The sequence below is a fragment of the Ictidomys tridecemlineatus genome, unplaced genomic scaffold (genome assembly GCF_052094955.1).
Source record: "Ictidomys tridecemlineatus isolate mIctTri1 unplaced genomic scaffold, mIctTri1.hap1 Scaffold_696, whole genome shotgun sequence".
NCBI lineage: Eukaryota > Metazoa > Chordata > Mammalia > Rodentia > Sciuridae > Ictidomys > Ictidomys tridecemlineatus.
In genome coordinates, this window is record NW_027524947.1 from 44,943 (window position 1) to 52,500 (window position 7,558).

The window sequence follows — 7,558 nt, forward strand, 5'->3', positions numbered from 1 at the left end:
ACTGAATATATTATGATGAAAATGGGTTTTGAAAATCATTTTTCTCACTGTATTCCCTTTGCCTTTCTAACCCTATTCTTGTTATATCTTTCTCAATGTACATTGCTTTTTCTCCATGTCCTGGATTTCAGCTGTTTGGACCAATATGGCCATATCCATATATGTTGCCATGGTTCAGATATGCAGTAATTTTAATAAACATATGCTTCTGCTGGGGAAGAAACATGTATTTTTAATAGCCACTTCATAAAAGAAATAACAATTTTTACTCTCTTTTTAGTTCCTGAGAATTTACTTGCTCCATGTTTTTACTTATACTATTTAATTTTTGTGCCACAGATATGATTTTAATTGCCATTTTCAAATTTCTAAAGCTATTGAGCTATTTTATATTTATCAAACACTATTTTTCCTTTTAAAAGGTGGCTATTGAAGTCTCTTCCCTTTCTTTTATTGGCACTGAGGATTAAATTCAGAGGCACTTAACCCCTGAACAACATCCTAGATTTTTAAAAATATTTTCTTTTGATACATGTTCTCACTTGATTGCTTAGTCCCTTAATAAACTTCTGAGACTAGGTTTGGACTCACAATCTCTTTCCTGAGTATCTTGAGCTGCTGGGTGTATAAAAATCTGCCACCAATCATAGCTCTTACTTTCTCTATTTTGGAGTCTCTATGTTTGATATTCTTTTTATTTTTATTTTCTATTTTGGTGCCCAGTTTTAAAATCAGGGATTCTTAACTACTGTGCATCATCCCCTAATATTTTTATTTTATTTTTTAAGCTTTAGACAGGGTCTCTAATTTGCTTATGGGCTTGGATGTGTTGCTAAGGCTTGGGATCCTTTTGCCTTAGCTTCTGTTACTCTTTTTTCATATGTGAAGCATACATTTTGTCATATGTGAGGCAATTAGTTTTTTCCCCAATTTTTTACTTCAGTTTGTACCATTTATGGTATCATATTATAAATATAATTTGCATTTAAGTATTTTACTGTTTTGTTATAAAGATATCATTTAGGGGCTGGGGATTGTGGCTCAAGTCATAGCGTGCTCACCTGGCATCCACAGGGTGCTGTGGTTGATCCTCAGGACCACATTAAAAAAAAATAAAATAAAGATGTTGTGTCCTCCAAAAATTGAAAAATAAATATTAAAATATTCTCTCTCTCTCTCTCTCTCTGTCTCTCTCTCTCAAAAAATAAAGGTGTCATTTAACTTTGAAAATAAAAATAAAACATATATCTGTCTCTTAATGTTATTATTATTCATGATTTAAAAAAAAGCTGTGTCATACTACTCAGACACATTCACAGCCATTTCTAAAGTTTATTTTGAGTAAGCATCTCACTAAGATGCTTAAGCTGATCTTAATTTTGCAATATTTCTTTCTTTTTCTTCCAAGTAGCTGGTATTACATTCACCAACTATTATGTACACTGTATAAATTTCTTTCTTGTAAAAACTTTGGCATAAATCATACTTTTCTTTTATATTAAAGTATATTTTACCAGTGAGTGATTTATTAAGTAATACCAGGAAATGATACAATGGCATTTTTTATGCAGATACTCCATTATTTAAGCAGATTTTTTGGAAAGTTTATCTTTTTTTTTCTCCTTTATGGTAGTTCTGTTTCTGTTTTATATATTGTCTAAATGGCCAGAGTCTTTTTAAGTATTCTGTCTTTAGTTCCACAGGGCTAATAACTCACCTCATCATGATATCTATATTGATTGCTATAATGTTAAATTCAATAGTCATATGTAGCACAATGTTTTCATTTATGATGGACTTTATGTACTCTAATGGCTAAATTATAACCTAGGTGTGTAGTGGTATATACCATGTAGAATTATGTAAGTACCCTGCATCATTCACCTTATGGTGCATTTTCTATAATGTATCCACATAATTAAATGAGGCATCATTATACATACCATACATTTTATAAGTATATAATATATAAATATAAAAATTTTACTTATAAAATTTACCAGAGCTCTTTTAATTTTAGTTGTGTTCTCAATGCAACATTTGGAATTACTGATACTTTCTATGCTATATTCACTGTTAATATGTTCAAGTATCACTCCTTTGTTACTATTTTCCCTATACTCTCTACATATAAAAATTGCCTTTCTCAAAATATTGAGACTGATATTTAGTGAATGAATTCCTACTTTTATTTTGAATTAATCATTTAATAGTGTAATTTCAGGTACTCTAATTTTTTTGTCTCATTTATGCTCTTCCCCACCAAGTTTTATGAAATTAATTTGATTATATTTAACAATGCAAATACTTGATCAGCATCACACTCTACCGATCAATGAATTATTACAAGTGGAACATTACTATGTGACTACTATTTCTTTTAAGAAATAGAACATTAATGATGCTACATAGAACAGCTTCGTGTTCTCTTGCTTTCACTATACACTCCAGGCACCCCTAGTGGTAACTTCAACTTTTTTGTTTCAACTAGTTATTTTAAAGTATTATTCTTTAAACAAACAAACAATCAAAAACAATTGGGACCATTTATTTATTTCATCAATTGTACAAGAAATGAGTAAAATATGTATCTCATTGTGTAGCAAACAAAATCTTACACCAATTATGCCTGAAGCTTTTTTTGTGGACCAAATAGTGTCACCCGCTGTTGACCGGTGACGAGTCCTTGCTTCCCCGATGTTGAAGAATAACACCAAAGAAGCACGCTGAGGCAAGATCAGTGTAGAAATTAGAAGTTTATTAAAGGACAGCAGAAAAGACTTCTCCCGGAGGAAGAAGGGGACTCAAGAGGTGGAATCCATGGAAGTGTGGTTGTTTCCCCTTTTTATAGTTTTGGTGATAGAATGTAGGTTGGAAGGCCTGAGGGGTGGGACACAGGTGGGCCTAATTACCACTTCTCTGGGATGGGCTATCTCCAAATCTGTTTGGGGCTATTCATTAATACTTCTTCCAGGTAGACTTTGGCCTAGGGCCTTTTAGGTACTTCATTAACATTCCATGAATTGTCCTGTGTTTTCCCGGAGTCATTCCCAGCATGGCCTCCATTTTAGATTTCACTCGATATTAGACCCGATTTACCTAACTACACTGACTACCTAACTTTAAATATGGCTTTATTCCCTGCTCTAATTTGGGAACTCCTTACTGCTGTAAGGAAAGTGGGTGAAGAAGATCTTTCTGGCTTCTTCAGGCTGAAAAGAGACATTGTGTGGGGCAAGCAGTTTGGAGTCCCCCTTTAAAAATCGAGTCTATCGAGTGGTCCATGATAGGCTGGAGGGCCATTTGAGTGATGGGTGGTCTATAAGAGAAACAAGAATTTATTAGTACTGGAACCATATTGATGTAGCAATAAATCCCATAGCACAGGAATATGCCAATGAGTATGATGGCAAAGACGAAGACTAACAATGTTTACCACCAGGAAGTACCAAGAACCAAGAGCTAAGATATTGTTTCCATGATAAAGTTGCTGAGGACATGGCTTCTATCTGAGCATGTAAATTTTTAAGGATATTTGTCACATTACCAGAAATGTCAGGGATGTAAACACACCATTTAACTTCTAGGGTTATAGTTGTCCTTCCCTTAAGATATAGTTTAATAATTTAATATCATCTGATCTTGCAAAATTCTTTTACTAGTATGACCTGTGCCTAATAGAGAAATCTTTAATTCTGTTACTTAGGGCTGGATAACCATACTAGCAAACATTAAGCCTACCTGTGTAGGTTAGAAATAAATGCGTTAAACTAAAAACTACTCTGGCAGTTCCTTTTGATAGTTATCAGGCATTCCTGTCTGAGATGATAGTTATCAGGCATTTCTGTCTGAGAATCTCTTTTGTAGCCTCCAGTTTACTTATTTTTTGGAAGTTACATTTAACTATTATTATTATTAAAATGTCCAGGAATAGCTGTGTTTTGGCTTTGACTGTCTTTGCTAAGTGTTTAAGATGAAGCAAGTCAAACTGACTTTGTTTCTATCTATAGTTAACAGTCAGCGGAGTTACCCTAGGAGTCCTCGGGAACTTCACAGCAGCTTCTCAGTTCTGCTAGTGCCATTTGCGCTAGGATGGGTCCAGGCCTTGCTTGACCCAGGAGTCATAAAAAAGAAGGGTAGCTCAAAATATCAGCAATGGAGCATGAAGAGTTCAGTTATGAGAGGTTACCTGAGTATAAGGGTTGTGGGATGGTTTGAGGAAAAAGAAAAAAAAAAGATTAGATATGAGTTACTGAAGACAATCTGAGGGAGCTCAGACGGAACAGGTTCAGAAGTAGTGGACCAGTAGATTTAAGTTGGATGAGCAGTGCCTGGAGAGGGATAAATTCAAAGTCTTGAAAGAAAATGAGTGACATTTCTGGTAAAGCTCTAAGAGCAGGAAGCCAGGTGTGTGGCATACTTGTTTTATTACAGCATTCTGTTTTTCAGAAATGTCCAAATATGAGGCCACTGGGGTATGTATCCTGCTGCCACATATTTCCTGTCTTCTTCCCCATGGGATCAACCTCTTTTCTCATCTAATACACAGTTAGCAATTTCTTCATTCTCCTTAGATCCATTCTTTTAGTCTTTCACCATTTTTTCTTCTTGTTGCAATTTGCTTTTTCTTTCATTGTGTCCACATTCAGATCCTTAATTCTCAAGGATGCCACATTCCTTATGCTTTACTCTGACATTGTTGTGGGACAGGGCATGGGCTCATGGGAATATTGGTAACCAGAGCCCTGACTTAGAGAAACTAGACAGTGAAAGATGGCGGCAGAAGCAGTGTATTTTCATGATTAAAACAGGAGTGTCAGTTACCAGTTGGAAAATTCAGAATATTTGGTGCCAAGGGTAGAACTGATGACTCATTGAGGTATACCTAAGTAGGCAGTACCAAATCAATTTTCCACAAGGCTTATAATTTCAGTCATTTTTTTGGCCTTTCTATTGCATGTTCTCCTTCCTGATTGATATGCAATAGTGAATTTGCTTTTTAGCAAACTTGTCTCAATAGTCATGATTTATACTCCTTTTTGTAAATTTACATAATGGTTTAATATTTCCTCTTTAATTAAGTGAATTAGAAATAGTTTAATCATAACATTCTCTTTTGGTATGCCTTCTTTTTCTCAAAAATATAAACCACTTTTATTCTGTCATATCAACTTTTTGCTACATATGTACTTTGCAAGTATTTTCTCTCACTTTATATTTTAGCTTGGATACCTGAGTGTTCCTCATCTACAATATTAAAACTTGGCCTTCTCATACAGAAATCCATGAAAATAAACAGGAAAGGGTCTTAAAAATTGAGTAATATAAGTCACTGATATAGTTTCTTTTTCCCAGTATTCAAATAAGTACCATGCACATTCATTGTAAGAGGATGACCAAGGACAGGCAGAAAGTATAAATAGAGTATTAGTTTGAATAATCCAAAGCTCCATGTAATTAAGAGGGTTTTCAGGGTTTCAAGAAAAAATAAATAAGACTTCCACTCTGTACACAGCTCTGTCTTCTGCTCTGCATCTGGAGACAGTGTATGATGTCACATTTTATCTGTCATAGTCACTTTTGTGCATAATTAACCTGTCTTGCTACATTCTCCTGGATCAGTGTCCCCTCTCTTTCTTCATCCACTGTGCATGAAATTTTATTTTTTTTTGTGATTCTGTCTAATACTCTGTGCAAGAATAAAAATAAGCTCAATGGAGGATCTAACTTCTATGTTGCTGTAGTTCTCAGATTCTATGAGGCTTCAATGTTGTAACTTGTTATCACAGCACCATTTTCTCTCTCTCTCTCTCTCTCTCTCTCTCTCTCTCTCTCTCTCTCTCTCTCTCTCTCTCTCTTTCTCTCTCTGTGTGTGTGTGTGTGTGTGTGTGTGTGTGTGTGTATGTGTGTGTGTAGTCTCTCTTTATTCTTTTGAAGGCTGTATCACTACTAGGAGAAGGGAAACATTTGTAACCACAGAAAAAATACCGATAGCCATTTAAAGCTGAAATGATATTCTTCCAGAGTTTCTGAAGGAGTGTGTCTTTGCTAATATTTATTATTAATCCTCTGTCCTGATAATAAAAACATCCATAACTATAAATGAATATGTTTTTATTATTTTAAGCTGTTATATTTGTGATTATTTTCTTTAGTTGCAATAGGAATCTATGGATTTTTTTGCAAGTTTAATTGACAATGTAACCAAAGTGAATCCTCCTAAAGTGGTAGGTGTCAAATATAAATACTGGTTGTCCAGGTTGTTTATATATATTTGCAAGCTTAATTTAAAGCTGCCTAGCATATTTTCAGAAACAGAATGAGCTTGGTAAGGCAAATTTTTCAGTTTTTCATTTATTTATTTATTTATTTACTTACTTATTTATTTAATATCTTACCTGCTGCTTACTGCAGATGTGACTCTATCTTTTATATAACTTCTCATTTATAAAATATTTTGTTCTGAAATACTTTTTAATAAATTTTATTTTTTGCAGTGTTCAAAAGTGTAGGGCTGATTCTGACAAACTTCCTGAAAATATGTTTTTATTTTTAAAAATTGGAGGAATTATTTATTGCTTCTGTCATCTACTTAATTGAGAATAGAAAATTTACTACTGGTTAATGTTTCTTTCACTTCTTTCATTGAGTGGATGTATTTGTGTCTCTTTAGTGGTCTTTTTTTTTTTTGGTTTGTTTGTTTCTGAATTGTAGATTTTTGAGATTCAAACCAACATTTTTAATATGGTAAAAGTAAGGTATATACCAAGTAGTTTACTTGTGTCTCTTGCTATTTAATTTTGTTTTTTTTCCCCTAATGAGTTATAACAGAGCTAAAAAAGTAGATATTTTCAAGGTCACCATAAATGAAGTGTTTAAAAATGGAAAAAAAAATTAGATAAAATGGAAAAGTCAACAAGGCATATGCACTTGGGCTTCTGATTAATGTGGTGAATTTCTGGCTGAATGTTATCTAAAGTGTGCTGTCATTGTGTACATAAAAATTTGAGAGTGAAGACTTAAATTCAGAATGGTCACATAGAACTGTTTTTCTTCTCTAATGTGTCTTAGAGTTTTTTCCAGGGGTATTAAAGGATCTCTATACTCCTTATTGTGTAGTGTTCAGTGACTTTGAAACTGTTTCTGAATTCACTTTCCTGAAACTTTAAAAAGCTGAGAAAAAGGGTCTTGTAAAACATAAAACAATCAGTATAAAAGAATAGTATATTCTGTTGTTTATATGGTATCTCAACCTATAAATAATTATATTAAAAATCTATACTTAGAAATATATGCACATAGGAAAGAAAATTTAACAAAAACTATTAATAATACCTATTAATATTGCAGCCAAAATGTCACTAATAACATTTTATAATTTCTCAGTATTATCTATTGAATTCTGTATGTGCTGTATTATTTTCAAAATTTTACCACACTGCCTAAATTTTGTAATATATTAGAAATCTTCTTTTTGTGGTACCACTGATTGAACCTAGGTACACTTAAGCACTGAGACAAATCTGTGCTCCCATGCCCTTTTTATATGTTTATTAGA